The sequence below is a fragment of the Melopsittacus undulatus genome, chromosome 16 (genome assembly GCF_012275295.1).
Source record: "Melopsittacus undulatus isolate bMelUnd1 chromosome 16, bMelUnd1.mat.Z, whole genome shotgun sequence".
Lineage (NCBI taxonomy): Eukaryota > Metazoa > Chordata > Aves > Psittaciformes > Psittaculidae > Melopsittacus > Melopsittacus undulatus.
Genome location: NC_047542.1, coordinates 3,230,660 through 3,250,282, shown reverse-complemented (window position 1 = coordinate 3,250,282; position 19,623 = coordinate 3,230,660). Strand labels below are relative to the sequence as shown.

General features: G+C 57.9%; 1 protein-coding gene across 4 annotated transcripts in view; it reads left to right on the top strand.

Moving 5' to 3' along the window:
* The first annotated feature begins 201 nt into the window (after window positions 1-201).
* The window catches only part of SOX13 (SRY-box transcription factor 13), a 32,340-nt gene continuing 12,918 nt past the window's right edge, over window positions 202-19,623 (top strand). For 3 of the 4 annotated variants that reach the window (XM_034069923.1, XM_034069920.1, XM_034069922.1), the window contains exon 1: window positions 202-506. The gene's annotated coding sequence lies outside the window, so the exon portion shown is untranslated. Of the gene's footprint in view, window positions 507-12,476; window positions 12,583-19,623 lie in introns of those variants that run through there. The other variant, XM_034069921.1, reaches the window with a different exon arrangement.

Below are 19,623 nucleotides of genomic sequence, written 5' to 3'. Positions count from 1 at the left end.
CCAAGAACACAGCTTCCAGGCATTGCCAGCCCAGCGACGGGCCGCAAAAACAATTCCAAGCTGGCTTCCCAAGAAGCACTTGTCTGTCCTCATAAAACCACACCACTGACTCATCTAAACGCTTGCTGGTTTGTTTTTAACCCCGAATCCTTCCAGCTTCCTGAGTGTTTCCAAGCTGCAGGGAGCAGGAAGGTAAACGTCTGGAGGGAGCTGCTTGGAGCTGTGCAGTGCCAGACTCAAAAGCTCCCTGCAGAAGAGTGCGGTAGACAGAAGAGGGTGCTGCGGCCTCGGCCACCTCCCTGCCCCTCCAGCGGAGTTGTCACAAGGAACACGGAGTTCCCGCAGCATTCAAGCGGCTTTCCTGGCTCCAAACAACCTGGAGGAGAAGCAGAGTGGTGCGGGGCTGCCCTCCGATGGGTGACCCTGTGCCCCCAGCTCCTGGGCTTCCTGCTGCGGAAGGGGATGAGGAGTAGAAGGTTCTGGTTCTGGCATTGAGGAGGAGCAAGGTAGAGTGAGTGCTTCCAGCTGGGCTCTGTGCTTGGAAAACTCCCCTTGTTTGGCTTTGCTGCTGCCTTGGTGGTTGCTTTTGCAGATGGTCCTTGGTCCTTCTGTGCATGAGGGGTGGTGGGTTCGAGGCTCCTTTTGAAGATGCCTTGAGGTGGGATATTGAGGAGTGCCCCAGTGCTGGGCTGTGGTGCTAATCCCACGCTGGAGTGTTCCTGCATCTCTAGGTTTGGAGCAGAAGGTTTCCTCAAGCGCTGCCAGCACTTGGGGGGATCTGTCAGCTCCCAAAATCCAGCTTGGATACCATCCCCCCGCACCCCAAACGGCTGTTTGGTAGGAGCAGAGCTCTCTCTTTGTTAAAAACAAGTGATTGAGACCTGCTTCTGTGCCAGCGCTGGCACAGCGTGTGTAAAACAGAGCTGGTGCTCCAGTTGGAGACCATTGCGCAGGCTGGGACAGGCGAGAGCACACTCACATCCAGCTGGGGCTCCCCACAGTCTGAGTTTCCTCCTTTAGAGGTGATCCCACCTTTAACCAGCCCTGGAAGATGCTTTGAGTGAATGTTTGTGCCTTTTCCCTGCCTGTGGCTATGGGGTTCTGGGAAAAAAGGCTCCAGTTCTTCCCTTCTGCACTGGGAATTGCTTGTCCTGGCCCAGCCCAGTCCTTCTCCGTGCTTGTGAAAGAGTCCCCCGAGGAGCAGGGGCAGTGGTCCTGCCTTTCTGGAGGGGAGCAGTGTCTCTGTGGTTCTTTTGTAGGACATTGTGATTTATGGGATGGTTTTATGTGTGTTTGAAGTTCAGTTTGAACCTAGATCCCAGAGCCAGCCGCCTGCCCCCAGGTTGGTGCCTTTCCTGGCTCTTAAAAGGCATCACTGCACCTTTGCTCAGGGATGCAGGACATGGCCTGTGCTGGCAGGAGCATCACAGACAGGAGCAGACACCTTGTGTCCGTGGCCACTTGCTGAGCCTGGGCTACCAGCAGCATGTAGTGTGTTTGCAGGCCTGTGACCTGTGAGTGTCTGTGGAATTAGGTGGGATGTGTGGCTGTACAAGGGGAAAATCACCTTTCCTGTGCTCTGCCACCCTCCTTAAGCCCTTCTCACCACCTCCTGCTTTAGTGCACGTTATCAGGGAACTGATTTCAAGTGCTGGTATGTTTTAAGGCTTGTGTGCCTAAAAATAATAGCATCAAACAGACAACAGTGGAAGGTCAAGGACTTTAATGGTTTAGAAGCTGTCCCCTTAGGGCACCATCGGAACATGGAAAACCCGTGTGGAGGGCAGAGGCAGGAGCCGGGATACACTCTGCTGCTCTCCCCTGTTCCCTGCCTGTTCTTATGCCAGCAATGGAGCTGTTTGGGATTGTTTTCACCATTTCCATGGGCAGTAAAGCCGATCCCTGCTCTGGCTGGGAGCAGGGTGGTACCGGCAGCAGTGGGATGCCAGGAGCAGAGGAGCTGTCGCCACGAACTGGCTCCAGCAGGTTCTGTTGGTGGCAATGCCCCAGTCCCGTCTCCATTGGCAGCCCACACACAAGGTGCCCAGCATGGCAACCCTCCCCCCCCCCTTCACATTCAGACCCACCAGGGGCATCATTGCTATTGTTTGGAACATCACTTGGAAAAATGGAGCTCCGGGCACTGTGCCTGCCCTCGGTGGGGACACTGCCACACTCCCAGCACTGCCTGCCCCCCGCGCCGCTGCCTCACATACCAGGGCCCTCAGTGTGGAGCTGGATTGGCCCCACTGCCCCTGTCCACATCCCTCACCCTAACCTGGCCTTTATTCCCCTATTTCCAAGGTCTCGCATCGACCCCATCACCCCAAAGACAACCCTGTTCCCAGTGGTTTTCCTCCCTCCTGTGCCTCCAGCTGTGATGTTTAAGCCTGATTTCCCCCACACTTGGCTTTGGGATGTGTTTGTATCCAGCATTCTGGGCTTGTCCTGAATGAGACCGGTCTGTCTGCAGTGGGAAATAGAGATTGATGTTTACAGCTCTGCTCCGTGGGGCAGGATTTGGGATCTGGATGGGCTGGGACACAGCCATGAGGTAGCTCCAGGTTTGGACAGCTTGTTTGACTATATGTGAGTATTAAGAACCAGGATGCTCAGGTCCTGTTCTAGTGCCTGCCTCACTGCAATAGGTGTCTGAAGGCTGAGCCTTCCTGCAAGGACCAGAGCTTCCAAAGCAAACTGCCCTTTGCTGTGCATCCAGCCCTGATCCTGCTGCTGCTTTGCCTTATCTGCCATTCTCCAGCCTCTTGTCTGTGAAATAGGAGCAATATCTAATAGTCCCCTGGGGGGTGATGGCTGCTGGCTGGTGTGATGCCCTCAGCTGAGTGGAACAGCGCTGGTGCTGCCTCCCTGCCCCTCCTGCTGCCAGCAATCTGGTCCATCCATAAAGCTGAGATTTCCAGGGGTGTTTCTCTTCTCCTCCCTGTTGGGGGGTTAAGAGTTAAGGAGACTCTTTAGGAGGTTGCTTTTCACTTTGTAACTGAGCTAAGAGGGAGCCTGGTCCAGGAGAGGGATGCTTAAAGGTTGAAAGGGTTGTTTGGCTGCGTTTTATACATGAAGATGCTGCAGCATCAAGGGGAGCTTTGCCCTGGCCGTGCTTTGTGTCAGCACCAGCAGCCCTGGGCTGCTCTTGGGGCCCCTCTGCCCCATGCAGGTGTTGGGGGGACAGGAGCAGCACCAACGGGAGCCACGCTTTGGTGCAGCAGGTACCAGCATCCGCTCTCGAGAGGGCTTTGTTGTGAGCGGGGTTGGGAGCCCATCCCTTTATCGTACATCAACAACAGAGCCAATATTCACATCGAGGAAGTGAGATAAGATCCGAGCCCAAGGTGGGCTCTGAACGGGGTGTGTGAGACAAGCACAAGTCTGGGGGGGAGAGGGACAGGGGGGCTGCGGTGGGAGCGCTTTATCTGAGAGGAAACGGCACTGTTGAGGGGGGGCCGTGTCCCTGTGTGCCTGTACATGTGTGTGTGCACCCAGGCTGGGGCTGGAGGCTCGAGGGGATCCCGGAGAAGGAGCCAAAGCAGCTCCTAGGGCCGTGGGGTGCAGTGTCCGGGGGATGGATGGGGCCCTTGGTGCAGGCTCCTCAAGGGAGGAGGCATCATCCCCTTGCTCCATGGGCAGGGCAGGCAGTGCTGCAGTGCCAGGGTCCAGCTTCTCTTATCTCACAGCTTCCATTGATCCCCAAACAAATCCCTCCGTGCTTTGTCTGGAAATTAACCTTGGATGCATTTGGGAGGCAAGGTCCATCCTCATGATTAGAGGCAGTGGGAATTCCCAGCGTTAAAGCACAACCAGACAGGCCCCGGTTGAATTATACCTTTATCAGCTGCAGTTCTTCCCTCTCTTTGAAAGCCCCAAGCCTGGTATTTGCTCTTGCAAAGCCGAGCTTGGTCTTGGGCTACAGCAGCCTGAGATGGGCTTTACCCCTTGGAGGGTACCCAGGGAGCCACATTGATTTGGGCAGTGGATGCTTCCTCCCCTTCCTGGCTGCTGTGAGCAGCCTCATGCTGGAAGAGCATCCCTGGGGGGAGCCTATCTCTTCCCTGCTCCATCAATCTCCCAGCCCACCTCCGGAGGGCTCAGCTGTGGGCTGGGAATGGCTCCCGGCTCCTTCTCCCTCCCCCAGCCTTTGCATAGCACCCACATTGATTTTCCATAGGAAGGAGCAATGCAAAATAAGCTCCTGGGCTTGGGGTGCTGCATAAACAGCAAAGGGAGGACCCCGGGGCTGTGGCATCAATGATACCATTGATACACATTGGTACTGGTGGAGAAGTGGGGCTTTGCTATGGAGCTTTCCTTGTCCTGTGTGCATGGGGAATGTCAGTGTTGAGGGGATGCTGGTTGGTGAGAGGAGGAAAGGGAAATATAGGAATGGTGCAAAGTGGCCATGGGGCAGCTCCTATGGATCCAGAGAGGGGAGCAGCAACCAAAGCCCCATCCAGCAGTGGCTCCATCCTGGCAGCAGATGTGGCTTCAGCTCCCATCGTGCATGGGTTTATCCCCCTCACCCTGGTGTGCTGGGGGCTGCAGGGACAAAACCCTCCCTGCTCTCACCCCATCTCCATGGGGCACAGGGGGGGTCTCTGCATGCTCCCATGGCCCAGCAGGGTGGTGGGGAGGGAAACATGGAAGCTCATGATTTAGTGTCCCACACACAGCGCAGGGTTGGCCCTGGGGAAGCCTCCATCCACTGCAGGCCTGGGATCTGCAGGGAAAGCAAACAATGGGATCCCCAGAGACAACAATGCCCCATTGTCCTTTGAAGCCAGAACAATGAGACAATGGACCACAGTCTGCTCCCTTTATTCCCAGGCATTCCCCCCCCCCCCCCCCCCCAGCCCTGTCCTGCAGCCTCGGGGGCTCACACCCTCCCTAAGGACCCTCATCCCACTGCATCCCTCCCATCCATCCCAGGGGGAGTCTTGGGGTTCCTCGTGGCCTCCCCACCCTGAGAGGAGGAGGAGGAGGTTTCTTGCAGGCTCTGATCCATCAGCAGGAAGGGATGGGAAAGTCCTCTTGGATCACGAGGGCTCTGTCCCGGAGAACAGCAGCACTTTGTTGTCTCCCAGGATGGCCACTGTCAGCTCTGGGTTTCCTGATGGATCCTCCTCAATGCCTGGGCACTCCCAAATGCTCTGCAGGAGCATAGGGAAGAGGCAGGAGGAGATGGGTGCAGGGGGAACCCACCAGGCTGGGGGGAAAGCAGCAGATATGGGGTACAGGGGATCCTCAGGACCCTTCAGGAGCTTTAGAGCTGCTTTCCTCATGCTCTGCCCTGGCTGCATCCTGCTATCCCTAAGGATATCCCTGAGCTGTTCCTTGCATCTCTGTGGTTCTGCAGCACCCAGTCACTGTGCAGTGTAGGGGAGATCCTGAGGGGGGCTCTGGGCAGTGGGGATGCTGCCACTGGGTGCTCTCATCCCTTACTGGTGCCCAAGAAGAGGGGATAGGAAAGAGCCAAGCTTGTGTTAACCAGGGCCTGGCCTGCTTGGATAAAGGCTCAGATCCCGGTCCTGGCTCCGGGAGCACCGATCTGTGCCTCTGCTTCCCTGGCGCTGGGTCAGTGCTGAGTTGGGGTCCGATGTGCCCTTTTCCCAGTGCTTCTTTGCCACGGAGGGAAGAGGGGATCCCAGTGCCTGGATTGGGGTCAGGGGACCCTGGTGTCCCCAAAGGCCACCACCAGCCTCCTCCTGCCCCCTGCCCAGGGAGCTCCAGTTACCTATGGGCAAAGCAGCCCACCTGAATAGGTAATGAATGGGGGAGAGGAAAGCACCCGGAGCGCATTGTGCTTCCAACGGGAACAATTGCTAAATACAAATCACAGCGAGAAAAGGGGGAGAGGGAGAGACAAAAGCCCGAAGCCCATCACAAAGGAGAGGAATGAAATGGGAAGTAAAGTCAAACAAAAAGGAGCTGGGCTGAGACAAAAGAAGGGAACAATATCCCCGAGGCAATAGGCTCCTGAACAATGGGGACAGTGACAGCGGCACAAAGGCACAGTGTTTGCGAGTAGACGTTATCTCACACAGCCACTGGCAGGCCTGGCCCTGGCGCTTCTATTTTCAGGGATGCTTTTGTGCGGCGCTGAACAATGTTCCTTGCATGGCTGCAGATAGGGATGAGGGGGGTTCGGGTCATTCGGGCCCTCGCTTTCCTTCGCCTTCCCGGTGCCAGCTCTGTGATAAACCCACGTTCAGCCCATGGCAGAGTGGGGCAGGGACCCACCGGTGTGAGCATGGGTTGGTAGGTCCTGCCTGGGGCAGGCTGGGCCCCTGGGGCAGCCGGTGTGAGCAGGGTGGTGCCTTGGGTGACTCAGAACCGGGCAGACCAGAAAGATGGCTTTTCCCTGCTGCTTTGTTCCTGGCAATGAAGCTTTTAACCTCTTCGGTGCCCTCTGTGATGAGCGCAGCAGGATGGGGCTCACCTCCTCCTTGGGCAGGTTGCCCATCCATTGCCCATCCATTGCCCCCCGAAGCATCCTGCATCCTCAGCATCCCTGTGGGATGCGCCATGGGAGCTGGTGTGTGGCTGTTCCCTTTCACAGCCCATGATGGAGAGTTCACCTGGAAAACTGGGGTATGTTGTGTCCAGCTCTTCCTGGAAAACCTTCCTTTGGGGCCTTCCCAGTTGTATCCCAATGTCTGGTTCTGTCTGGCTGCATTGTAAGCCCAGGGTCACGCTCGTGTGGTTATGAGGGGTTGTTATTGCAGGGTGTTATCAAAGCACCCCATCTGCAGCACCCAGACACGTTGTGATGCTCTTGGATCTGGAGTGGGATTCCCACAAAGCACCCATCCCATGCTCATGCCCTTTTCCCCTCTGGTCCCATACTTGGAAACCCATCCCTCCTACCCCATCCCACCATACCCCGAACCATGGGGACATCACCCAGGTACCATAAGTGACTTGGGAGAGGAGAAACGAGGGTGCTGTGAGGATGGAGCCCAAGACACCCCCGTATCGGTGCCGATCTCCCCAGACACCAGTGTGAGCAGATGGGCTCCGCTCGGGCTTTGAAGAGCTGCATCTTCTGATATCGATCATGTTATCTGAGGGTACATCCTGTTGCTAAGTTTGGCTGCTTCCTCCCTTCAACAGCTGTTTGTGCAGCCACAGCTGCTCTCAGCCTGCACCATGGGGATGCTGTGTGATGGGGGGGCCTCACTGCTCCCAGAAATGGACCCTGGGCTTTGTTTGGCTGTGATAGAGCAAGCTCCCATGACCCAGAGTGTGTGTTTGCAGCCCAAAACCACCCTTATGGAGGCTGCATCCCTGGAGTGTGAGCAGCAGGTTAAGAATGGAGAAGGCTCCTTAAGAGACCTGAGAGCAGCTCCAGTGCCTACAGGAAAGCTGGAGAGGGCCTCAGGACAAGGGATGTAAGGACAGGCCAAAGGGAATGGCTTTTACCTGCCAGAGGGGAGACTGAGATGAGCTCTTAGGCACAGGATGATGCTCTTTGGTCTATGAGAGGTGAGCACACACCTTGCTCTGGGCAGCCCTTTGTGGCCATCACCCAGACCTCGGGGCTGGAGCTCTGCCCGTGTTGGGGTTTTCTCTCTGTCTCTTTCTGATACAATCTGGTGAAGTTGGAGCTCTTGGCTGCAATTTGCTGCTGTTTAAACCCTCGCTAACCCTTAACGTCCTAATGACAACAGTAATGATGCTCTGAGCATCCTGCAGTGCCACCCGTCTGAAGATTACACTCTAATTAATTAAGCCCTGATCTCCCCCCTCTACTTCCCTTGCTGAGGAAGAAATCACTGAGAGTCTCTTAAGAAAGGACATAAAGGCAGGGAAATCCAGGCAGCAAACCAAGACAAATGGGGATTTGGAGACAAGCTGGGCCTGTGTGACCTGAGGAGTGGACCAAGAGGGAGAGAGGATAAAAATGCCAAGCACAGCCCGGCCAGAGAAAACAACCGGCAGCTTCAAAACCCGGGCAAAGAAAAGCACCAAGATGAAGGGAGTGACAAAGCATCAAAGGGAAGAGAAACCAAAGGCGTCGGAACAAAGGACAAGCTGGAACAAAGGACCAAAGAGGGGAGAACAAAAGCACTAAATAGAAAACAAAGGCAGGGGACAAGAAAAGCCCCTCTGTGGGGCTGAGCTGGAGGGTCCTGGGTGGTGCTGTGGGTCCCTGCTGGAGCCGGGCTGGCGGAGGGTGCTGGAGCCCAGTGTCGCCTTTGAACTGGAGGCAATGGGCTCGGCCCCCCCATTGACGGCTCCCAGCATCCCGCTGGGTGGTCCGGCCATCCCATCCATCCCGTCCCTCCCCATGTGTGTCTCTGGCATCACCCCCCTGTGCCCTCTACCAAACCCTCCCTGGCCCAGCCCTATGGCATGGGAATGGATGGGGATGCTCCCAAGTGGCTGCATCCTCCCAGCCTGTGGCTTTCCCATAGGAGAGGAGCCATGGTCTGGTGCTGTGTGTGTGTGGCTGGCCTGGTCCAGCCTGCTGAACTGGGCTCTGGGACTGCAGTTCCCATTGCCTGGATTAGGAGCAACAGCAGCATCAGGTTGGGAATAGGGATAGTTGCAGAGATGCGAAGCTGCTTTGTCTCCTGCTCCTGTCAAATCCCTGTTTGGAGCTGAAGGTCCCTGGTGGGGTTGTTGGTCTGGCTGGGTTACCTGTGCTGCCTTGCAGGGGGATGTGGTGGGTACCCCCAGGGCTGGGTGGCTGGCATGGGGTGAGGATGGTGGTGGTGAATGAGAGCCCCACTGGAGCTGGGGTGCTTGTAGCTGTGATGGTTTTGGAGTGGGCACTGATTTCAGTGTCAACCTGGCAGTGAAAATCCCCCTTCCAGACCCAAAATGTGGTCCCTGCTCTGTTCTCCATCACCTGCCCTGGCCAAAGCCACCCTCCTCCACCAGCACGTCACCCACAGCAATGCAGGGAGGGGGCCAGGGCACTGTTTTAGCAGGGTTTGTACAGGGATTTACCATGGTGTGTGAGCCCTTTCGGCCACAGCATCGTGGGCTGTGCTGCGGGGACCGTTCCCATCATTCCTCAGCAGGTATTGCTGCTCATGCACTGGCTGTGATTCCAGCTCTGCTCTCCTGCACCATCAGGATCTGCTCGATCTTACTTTGCTTTCTGGACGAGCTCTCTCTGAGCGTTGGTTTAGAACTGAGCTGCTCCAAGTGCGCTCCCCATAGAGCAATCCTGGAACATCTTGGTTTTATTATGGCCAGATTAGAGCCTGTTGTGCTGTGGGCGGACTCGTTTGCTCAGCCCCGACTCCCTGCAGTAGCAGAGCACTTCCAGCGCTGGGGAAGAAGGCAGCACGGAGCTTCCAGCTGCTGGGAATGCCTCTGAAGTGGCCAGGATAAATCGTGGTGTTTGGGTGGAAATCATTTGTAGGTTAATTCACTGGAGCTCACCCATCACCCTGCTAGGAGCCCAGGAGGGAGACGCTGCCAGCTTGGGAATGCTCTGGGATGTGCTGCTTCCACAGCCATGGTCCCCAGTATAGGTGGCCCAGTGTATTCCCATTTGGAGCCTGTGGAACCAGGGGGGCTGTAGGAGCTCTGCCAGGGAGGTTGATGCAGGGAATGGCATCACTTGGGAAGCAAGGAGCAGGTATGAGACCATCGTGACAAGCTGCCGATCACCAGGGATGCAGAGGGCTGGGAGAGACAGGTCCTTGGTGCTTGCATCCCTATGGACTATGGAGCCGGATACAGCGGGGTGAATGGAGGGTAGCCCCAGAGCCACTGTGGTTCCAGAGGGTTTGGGTACTGTCCTATCAGCTCGGGTTTAATGGGCTGCAGATGTCTGTCTGTCCATCCGTGCGAGACCACAGCATGGGCTCCCTGTGCCTGCAGTTTGGGACACGGTGCTGGTCCCATCAGGAGCATCCAGGCTCAGAGCCTCTGGCTGGGGGCTTGACACTGGGTTTGCTGATTGCAGGGGACCTTTTGGGTCCCCCCCTGTTCCAGCACAGCTGAGAAGAGCAGCACAGCCCCTTGCTGCAGATGGGGACAGTCTGGAGATGCCGTCATCCCACATGCATGGGGAGATCACGGGATGCACAAGGCAGGCCTGGAATTGGAACGTGGGGATGATTTGGACCCCATCATCCCCCCAGCAGTGCATGGCCAAGGCTCCTGTATTGCTCCTCTCCTTCCCCTGGCCCTGCTTGTGCTGCTGCTTGTCCAAAGCCTTGGCGCTGCTTCTTGGGATGCTCTTGGGATAACAAGCCCAAGGATAACGTTGTGCTCGGGGGGGTTGTGAGGTCCCCCTCTTCTACCACATGCTGTGAGGGGGGACTGCGATGGAAGCAGGGAAGGGAGGCAGGAAAGGGACCCGATGAGCCCAATCCCTGCGGTGTGGTGAGGAGCTGAGCTGGTGGCTATAGGGGTGATGCCACCTCAGCATTGCCACCATGGCAGTGACCTCACAGACAACATCAGCACCTACAGCATCATCTTCCCTGTGTTCTCATAGGGGAGCTGCCCAGCAGCACCCACATTGCTCCCCATTAGCTCTGCAGCTTTCCCAGGCTGGTGAGGAGCAAAGCACATGCCCATTCCCAAACAATGGGCCCCCGCTTCCGTGCAGGAAGCAAGGTCGGATTTGTTCTCCCTGCTTTGCCCCCTCCAGCCAGTTCTAAAGGGGCCAAGCCATTGTCTGAACCATTTCCATGACTCAGTCACCAGTATCCTGCGATCGGAGGCTGGGATTCACAGCCAGCACAAAGCAGGAGGCCTGGCTCCATGGGCTCCGGCCCCGGACCAGGGTGGGGGGCTTGGGAAAAGGAAGGGGAGCACTGGATGTGCCTTTCCCCTCCGTGCCCCCTGTGCTGGATCTTTGCCCCCATCAGCTTTCCTGCTCCCTCCACCCATTGTCCCGGCTTCCTTGTGCTGAGGGAAGCAGAAAGCTCAGGGAGGGAATGCGGAGTGGGAGTTACTTGGAGCATCCAGGTAGAGAGGGATGGAGCAGGAGCTGAGTGAGCCCTGGGAGACCCTGTCTGACAGGATGGGGACTGTCCCAAAGCATCATCCTGATACCCTGTGGTCCTGGAGATGCCTGGAAGGTCCTTGGCATGCCCAGCAGGTCCTGGAGGATGCCCCATGGGTCCTGGGAATGCCTCAGGTGGAGGTGGAGCTGGGGGTGTAGGTGGACATGGGGAGGAGCAGAGCGAGGATGGGGACAGGATCCATGGAAGCTCCAGTCTGGAAGGTGATGCTGGACCCGGGGGGGACGACATTCCAGGCCCTGTGAATGCCACCAGGAACACTGGGGATGGGGAGGAAGGAAAGGAAAGTGAAAGTCCATCCGGCCGGGCTGTTGCTATGGCAACACGAACAAAGCTCCTGCTCCCCCTTTTTTGGCTCCCTTGTGCTGGTCCTCGGCCCCTTTGTGGGTTGTTTCCCTGTCTGGGTTTTGAGGATGTGATTCCCACCTCCCCCTGCCCCTGGAGCAGCTCCGGGGTTGCCATGGGCTCATTTGTGCATTTGGCCAATGATAACCTGGGACTTTTGGGGCATGGGATGGCACCAGGACCCCAAAGTGGGGAGGGGAGGGTTGGCTGGTGCAGGGGGAGCTGCCTTCATCCTGCCCTGCTGCATGTGTGCTGCTTGCTGCACAGCCAAGGGGATGCTGTGTCCTCTCTGGGCCTCAGTTTCTCCATCAGTGAAATAGGAATGTGGACCCCTGAGCTCCTTGGTGCTTTTGGGTCTGGGGGTGCTGCCCTTGGTTTCCCAGCGCTGCTGTGTTGGTGTGGGGAAGGAAACAGCTTGGATCCAATGGGAATTTTCCCTGCTGGTAACACATAAACTGTTTTATTTCCATGTTGATGTAACGTGATGGAGATTTCATCATACCGAAAAGACTTTGTCAACATTCGTTTGGCCAAACCAACCTCCTCCTCTCCAGCTGCGGCACCGTGTGGCTCCCAGTAAAGTGGGTTCTTTTCCTTTGGGAAGGTGGGTGATGGCATTCCCATCACAGCCACTGATGGGCTATGGGGTGCGCGGGGTGAGCTCCTCACCCAAGGCCCTATTTCACTGTAGATGTTGCAGCTGGGTTATCCAGGTTATCCAGCCTGTATATCCATTGCCCACTGCTCTTCCCAGCCCCATGGTGGCTGTCGTGGTCTGGGGGTGCTGTGGGCTTGGGACGAGCCTTTGGGGTCCCTCCTGCGGTCCCGGGGCTCTCTGCAGCCGGGCTTTGTTCCAGCCCCTTGCTGCGAGCGGCTGGGAGGGGGGGTCCGGCGATGCCCCCCCCCCGTTTGTCCCTCAGCCTTTGGGGGTGTCCGGCCCCTCCGCAGGACCCCGGCGCTGTCAGTCGAGGGTCCCGAGGGGAGGGACGGGGCAGTGGGGCCGCCCCGGAGCCGGCTCCTGGCTGGCTGGACCCGTGTCCCTCCTCCTCTTCCTCCTCCTCCTCCTCCTCCTCCTCCTTCCCTTCACCTCCTCCTCCTCCTCCTCGCTCCCTCTCTCCGCCTGGCGCTGGGGCAGCTCCCACCGGGGCCATGGAGCGGAGCTGAACCGGGGGCGGCGGCGGAGCCCGCACCGGCACCGGCGGCAGCGGCGAGCGGAGCGCAGCGCTGCGGAGCCGTGAGTGCGGCCGAGGGCACGGGGGGGGGGCAGCGCAGAGAGCATCCTCTGGGTCCCGGCGGAGCGGGGCTGGGGGGGAGCGTGGCAGGACCCCCCCAAAGCACCTTTGCTTGAACAGGAGAAGGGACAAGGGGGGGGTGCAGGATCCGTCCTCGACAGCCCCGTCCCCGCTGCAGAGTTAGGGGTGCGAGCTCTCCTCCGAGCCCCCCCCCCCCCCCCAGGGAGCGCGGCAGGCAAAGGGTTAAGCCATGGGCACCCCCACCCCCCAACCCGGTCTTTGCCCCTGCTGCCGGGGGTTGCTCCCCGAAGCCCCCTCCCTGGGACCCCCATTCCAAGGTTTCTTGCCCCTTCCCGCTGTGGGTCCCGGTGGGTGCTGCCTGCCCCCTCCCCGGGGGGGTGCTGGGGATGGGGGATACGGGGGGCAGCGGGGTGAGAGGCTGACGCCCCCCCCCCATTCAGGGCTCTGGGGGTCAGAGCACGCCGTGCGGCACAGACGGACACCAGGGCCTGGCCACCGCGTGGGGTTGGGGCTGTGTGCGGGTGTTGGGACCCTGCGGTGCTCTGGGTCCCCGTATCTCGTCTCCATCCATGCCTTGTCCCCATCCCTCATCCCCGACCACACCATGGCACACATGGGGCACCCCTGTCTCGTCGTGCGTCTCCTGTCACCTGTGCAAGACACGTTTGTTGGGGAGAAGCGAGCTCTGCCTGTTGTGACAGTGTTGCTCCAGCCAAACTTGCCGGGTGTTTGTCGGGGGTTGTTGTAACAGCAGCAGCGATAGAGACCGGGGTCAGCGCTAAATGCTGGCTCCTAAAAGCGGATGAACCTTGTCACTGAGGTTCCACCTTCCCCAGCAGCCATGGTGGGTCCTGCCCGTGCCTTGGAGTCGCGTGTCCGACCCATCCTGGCCACGTTTGGGAACTGGGGGGGCTGAAACCGAGGGGGTTGCACTAAGGGGTCCCACAGCCACCGAGCGTGCAGGGCTCTGGGGAGCAGAGGGGTGGGAGATGGAGCATGGCCCCAGGGACCTCCGCAGCTCCACATGGACAAAGTTAGCGGTGGGAAGTGAAAGCCCATCAGGAGCTGCATCATGGCTGGGGGAGAGGATTCCCTGTGAAACACACAACTAAACACAAAGCTTTGCTGCTCCCCCCTCCACCTCCTGGTTCCCAGTGTTCATGCAGGGGGTCGGTGCCAGTGGGGGATGATGCCCAGGACATGCTGCAGACCGTATTGTTTGAGTCTCGGTTACAGCTTGTGAAGTACCTTGAGCATGGAAAACACTTGACTTCCAAAGCTGGAGAGTAATAGATTTTAAGAGTGAAAAAGGACCATTAGCTCAGCTAATGTGATTTCCTCCATAGCACAGAGCAGATAATATCACTCAGTTACTCTCCTATTGAGCCAATAACTCGTGTTTGTAATTCATGCAATTTCCTTTTAGTTCAATTTAATTTGGTACAGAATCCATTCTGTTGATACTGATACAGTACTTTTTTCTTTGAAAGCCTGCGATTTTGGAGGCTTTGTGTTAAAAATAGCCATTGTCCTTTAGAAAACGTGGGCAACTAAAGGCAGTTTCTGTATCATTCTGGGAGAAGCACATTTTCACCAGCGTCTCCCTGGTGTGTGTTTGTTCCCTTCGGGATGGGCAGGGGGTTTGCATCTGATCTGGCACCTCATGTCGGGGTGAAATCCCTTTGGAGCAGGGTAAGAGAAGCAGAGATCCCAGATCTTCCTCTTGGTGCCATCGGGCAGCTCAGCTCTACCCGTTGCTGTTTTCACCCCATCCAAATCAGAGCACCCAAATCCTCCCTCCCCTGAACGTCCTTCTGACATCCAATTGTGTTCCAGCATGTCCTGGGGGGAATTGCAGGACTTCTTGTCTCCCTGCCCACACATCCATTTGCTGAAGGGGTGCGGGGGGAGCCGTGCCCTGGCACACTGGGATGAGGGGACATGGAGCACATCGTAAACTTGTTATGTGCTGAAGGGGGTTTGATGGCGCTCCGGGATGCAGGGGTCGGGTTCTTCCCTCAATCCGGCCTTACAGGGGGGTTATTTTTACACTTGCTGGGGCACTTGTCCCTGCTCTCACTGCCCATTCCCTTCCTGGAACCCACTGGAGCAGGTCCAGGGATGGGCTGAGGGGGGTTTTGAGGGCCTGGTGCTCTGTGAGTGCTCAGGGCTGGGGACATGGCAGGGCTCATGCAGGCTGTTGGAGGGATGCAGTGGCTGCTGGCCAGAGCATCCTCGGGGTGCTGGAGTCATCCTCTGGTGAGGGGATGGGGTGGCTGAGCAAATCCCTGTGGGATCCAATGGGCTGTGCATGGGATGCTTTGCTGCCTGCCAAGGGAAGCTGGGGTCACCTCTGCTGTCCTCAGCCATCCCATAAGCTCTGCTGGGAATCCTTCCCATTCGCTGGGATACAGCAAAGCCAGACAAACTTGGAAGGGTTTTGGTGGGGTTCTGGCACTGCAGCAGTGCTGGTAGCTCTGCTTTTGGGGGTCCCATTGCAGACTGGCAGGGCTGGAACAGCCCATCCTGCCCAAGCCCCGCTTTACCTGCCCGCCGCGATGCTGCGTTCCAAATACTCCAGCTTTACCCCATTGCAAACACTCCCTGTGGGTCGGGCCGGCTTTGTGCGAGCACATGGAAGTGCAGGGATCAGGAAAGCTGCTATTCCCGAGGAGGGAGCCAGCCCTTCCCAGCCGGCTGCGAGGGATGCGCTGTCAGCTCCGCTTGGGAAGTTCCCAACCAGGCTGATGAAGCACAAAGTGCTTCTTTTCCTGGAGCAATGGGTTTGTTTGAAGCAGGAATCACCCGCTCCGGGCAGGGCATCACAACTGATGTGCTGGGGAAAGCGAGCGGCCTCTTTTGTTCTCTCCTGCGGCCCTGACAAGCAGAGGAGCAGTGATGAAACACTTTCATTTCATAGAACCAGGGAGTCCTGAGGCTGGGAAAGAGGTTTGAGGGCTTTGAGCCCAACCGTTAACACAGGATCGAGTCCATCACCTCCTTATCCCTCCCTGATGGGTCAAAGCCCCCTCTGCAGGAGGGAGAGCTCTGGACCAGGGTTGGGTCCATTCCAGCATCGCAGCCACCCCTGACAGGGCAGGGCTGGGCTCTCCAGTGCTTTGGCTGCTTTATTCTTCCCAAACTCGGTTGAGGTTTTGGGTTCGTTGCCCTGGGGGAGATTTGGGTCACTCGGGAGCTTTCCACGATGCAGCTCTGAGTTTCCACCACGTTTTAACCCGGTCGAGAACACGTCAAAGGGAACTCAATGAGTGCAGTTTGTGACTGTTGGGAAAGATCTTGTTGTGCTTTACCCCTCATCCGGTGCCTTTTTCGGGGGTAACTTTAGGAGTGCTCTGCTCCTGTGGATGGAGGCTTCTCACTCCGGGTACTGTGTGTATGGGCTCCTTGGCATCGCCGCTGCCAGGGTCCAAGGCATCAGCTTTGGGGTGTTGCTCTGCTATTTGGAAGTGCTGCCTCCTCCTCCTCCCTTCCTCCCACTCTGCTTCCACCTGCTCCAGGGCCACATGTCCCAAGCTGGAACCTCTCCAGCCCCAAACAAGGGCCCTTGGTCTGCCCAGCTCGGTGCAGGGGCTGTGCAGGACCCGGCCTCGTTGCATGGAACACCCCAACTGTGTGCATGGGTCAGTGCAGTACCAGAGCAGGGGATGCAGAGGCTCAATCTGCATCTGTACAAGTGCATTGGAGCTTGTTGGGGTGAAGGGAGCTGCTGATAAAGCCTCATCCCCTTTGCCCCCATGCACCCCCAATGTCTCTGCAGCTGCTGTTAGCTCCAATGTGCTGTTTTCCACAGGGAAAGCTACTTACATGACCGTGGTACCAGAGGGAAGCTCCCTTCCCAGCCATTGCAGCCCTGCAGCAGAGGAATGCAAATTGGGCGATGGATGGGAGATAGCTGGAATTCTGCCTCTCCATCATTTAATGCTCCATTACCACCCAGGCCTGCTCCAGGCATGTGACCATTAGGGAAGATGTGGTCTGGTGGCTTATCACAGAGGAAGGAGATAACAGGGGCTCATCATTACAGCCTCCTGATGACCCCTGTGAGCCCAGGACCAAATCTGCTGCTTTAACTGTGCTTGATGGGCAGCTTGGGGCTCTTCGTTGTGTGTTAGGGAGGAGAGAGGATGAGAGTATAAAGCAAGTGGGGCAGCAGGGAGCCCGGGGGGGGCATTTGAACCTCTTTGCCCATGTAAAATGAATCAGAGAACCCCAGACTGGTTTGGGATGGAAGGGACCTTAAAGCTCCTTCAGCTCCAACCCCTTCCACTGGAGCAGCTGCTCCAAGCCCCTGTGTCCAACCTGGCCTTGAGCACTGCCAGGGATGGGGCAGCCACAGCTTCTCTGGGCACCCTGTGCCAGCGCCTCAGCACCCTTACAGGGAAGAGCTTCTGCCTAAGAGCTCAGCTCAGTCTCCCCTCTCTTGGGCAGGTTCAAGCCATTTCCTTGGCCTTTCACGTGTAAAACGGGGCTATCTGAGAGGATGGAGGAGCAGGTACCCGATGGCATCACCTTCACTGCAGCCGTTCTGCTGCCTCCATGGTGCTGGGGCTGCACCTTCCACTGCTGCCGGGTGAGAGCCAGAAATGGAAACTCTTTGGCCATCAAAGTGAACCCGGTGTGTTCAGTGTGGCCATGTGCTGTACTCAGCACCCATCGCAGCAGCATCACCCAGCGCAGCTCTTGGGTGCCTGGATGGATGTGGGTTTGCAGTGAGCAGCCCTCATCGTGCCCCATAGTCTTCCTCTCTCGCTCTGCCTGGGTGTTGCTAGTGGTTTGCTGCTGGTTTGCAGGCTGGGGATGTGCTGGGTGGCAGAGCACGGCGGCTCCAGTGCTGAGCGGCCCATATCCCTCCTTCCACCATGTCCCCACTGTATCCCTGCGGGATATGGAGAGGAGAAGCCTCTCAGTGTGTGGGACGACAGGACCGGGGTCTATGAGGAGGCTTGGGCAGGCACGTTGGTGTCCTGACACTGGGGCCAAACTGGGGCCATGGGACAAAGCTGCAGGGCAGGATGGGGGGTGCGTGTGAGCTCCCCCAGCACCATCCCCTCTGTTTCACCTAACAGTGCGCCGATGCGGGGGTAGGAAAGGCTGTGCCCTGGCTGCCAGCCCTGCCTGCTGCTGCCCACGAGGGCGCAGGGAATGCCAAAGCCCGGCTTATCTTTTGTCTGGAACAATAGAGGGCTCGGCCCTATTGTTCTACCTTGCACGCCCAGCCGGAAAGCGGGTCCCCCGGGGCAGAGGCTGGACAGGAGTGGGTATGGGCAGGGACAGCCTGTGCTGCCTGACCCTGTGTGGGTGCTGCTGCCCACGGGGAGCTCAGCTCTCTGGGACCTCTCCTGTTGTTTTTGTCGCTGTGCCACAGGGATGTGAGGAGCTGCTGGTCCCAGGGCTGCAGGACCCATCCGGGCAGGGGCTGAGCCGTGTTTGCCTCTCACAGAGGTTGTGGTTTGGGTCTTCAGGGCGGCATCGGACACCTCTAGTCCCCCTTGTCCTCCCCGTGCTGCCCCAGACCCACAGCACCGTGGGGAGCACGTTCCTGCCTGTTCCTGCCTGTGCCTGCATGGGCAGAGCAACTGTTCCTGCCCGCAGCTCCACTAAACCATATGGGAGTGTGCTGGGACACAGCACATGGAGGCAGGAGCTGCTAAAGCACCAAGCTTGGGAACCCCAGCGGAAAACGGGATACATGGGATACAACAGGGAAGGGGGGAGCATGACACAGGTGCCATCGGGCACAAAGAGCCCCTTGTGCGCTTGTGGGGCAGTTGGATGCCCCAGTGCTAACGGGGAGGGCTGCAGCTTCTTGCTGTGTTCTTATTGTGCGATGCAAACGATGCTGGTGGAGCAGCAGGAGCTCGTTCCCAGTCTCTGCTCCCATAGAGGAGAGGAGCCTGGCTGCACAAGCAGGGATCCATGGGCTTCATGAGAGGGGACAGGAGGGATGAGGTGTGAACCCAGCCCTGCAGGATGGCCGTGGTTTGGAGTGTTGCTGCATCCCTTGGTACCACTGATGGTCTGAGCCCCATTGCTGCTGCAGGATGCTCAGCTCGGGGCAGCACTGTGGGCACGAGCTGCCTCCCGAGCCTGAATCCACACTTAAACCGTGGGTAACCCCAGCACAGCCACCACCATCGCACGGATGAAGGGGAGAAATGAGCCCCAAAGTGTTTTCCTTGGGGGTCTTCTTCCAGACTCTTCCGAGCTGCAGCACAGTGGGAGTGGAGGTAGGGCCTCCATCAGGGTGAGGATGTGATGCTGTGGGGCAGATCCTTCAGACCCATCCTTCAGGATGCTTCTGCTTCCAGAGGGGAGGGTGAGGATGGCCCCGGTGCCTCGGGGGCAGCTCCCATTGCACCAGCATGAAAAGCTGTTGCTGAAGTGTCAAATGGCCCCAGCAGCTGGAGCCTCCCCACTGAATGTGGGCAGCAGCTGGGCAGGGCGAAGGGGCTCCTTTGTCCCCCCATGGCCAGGCATAGAGTCAATCACGGAGCCATCTCGGCTGGAAAAGACCTTTAGGATCAAGCCCCACATGTGAGAGTTCAGACATAAGGATCTGTTTGTTGCAGCTCAGGATGCCATCCAGAGGGATCCCAAAGGAATCTGGGGACTGTGTCCCATGGTTTGAGGCTGCTCCCATGGGCTTATTTGCCATGTGAGAGGCACTGGGGCTGGCTCCAAGCATCCTTTTGGTGCCTGGCTCACTTAGAGAAACACAAGTGCAACCAAGATGGGATAATGGGAGTGTTCCCAAAGCTTGGGGCAGCTGGAAAATAGCGGAAGGTGTAAAATGCACCGAGAAGCTCAGCAGGGGTAGGGGTGATGGATGCCGCTGATGCCATAGGATACCATGGGATGGGTCCTGCACGGCACAGACCTCACCCGTGGGTCCTCCTTGGTGTGGGGCGGGGGAGGAATGAGGTCTATGGGGTTCGCCCCTCCTCAGCCCATAGGGAACCGTTGTTTGCGAGCAGCAGAGTCAGACGGGCCCCGGCTCTGCC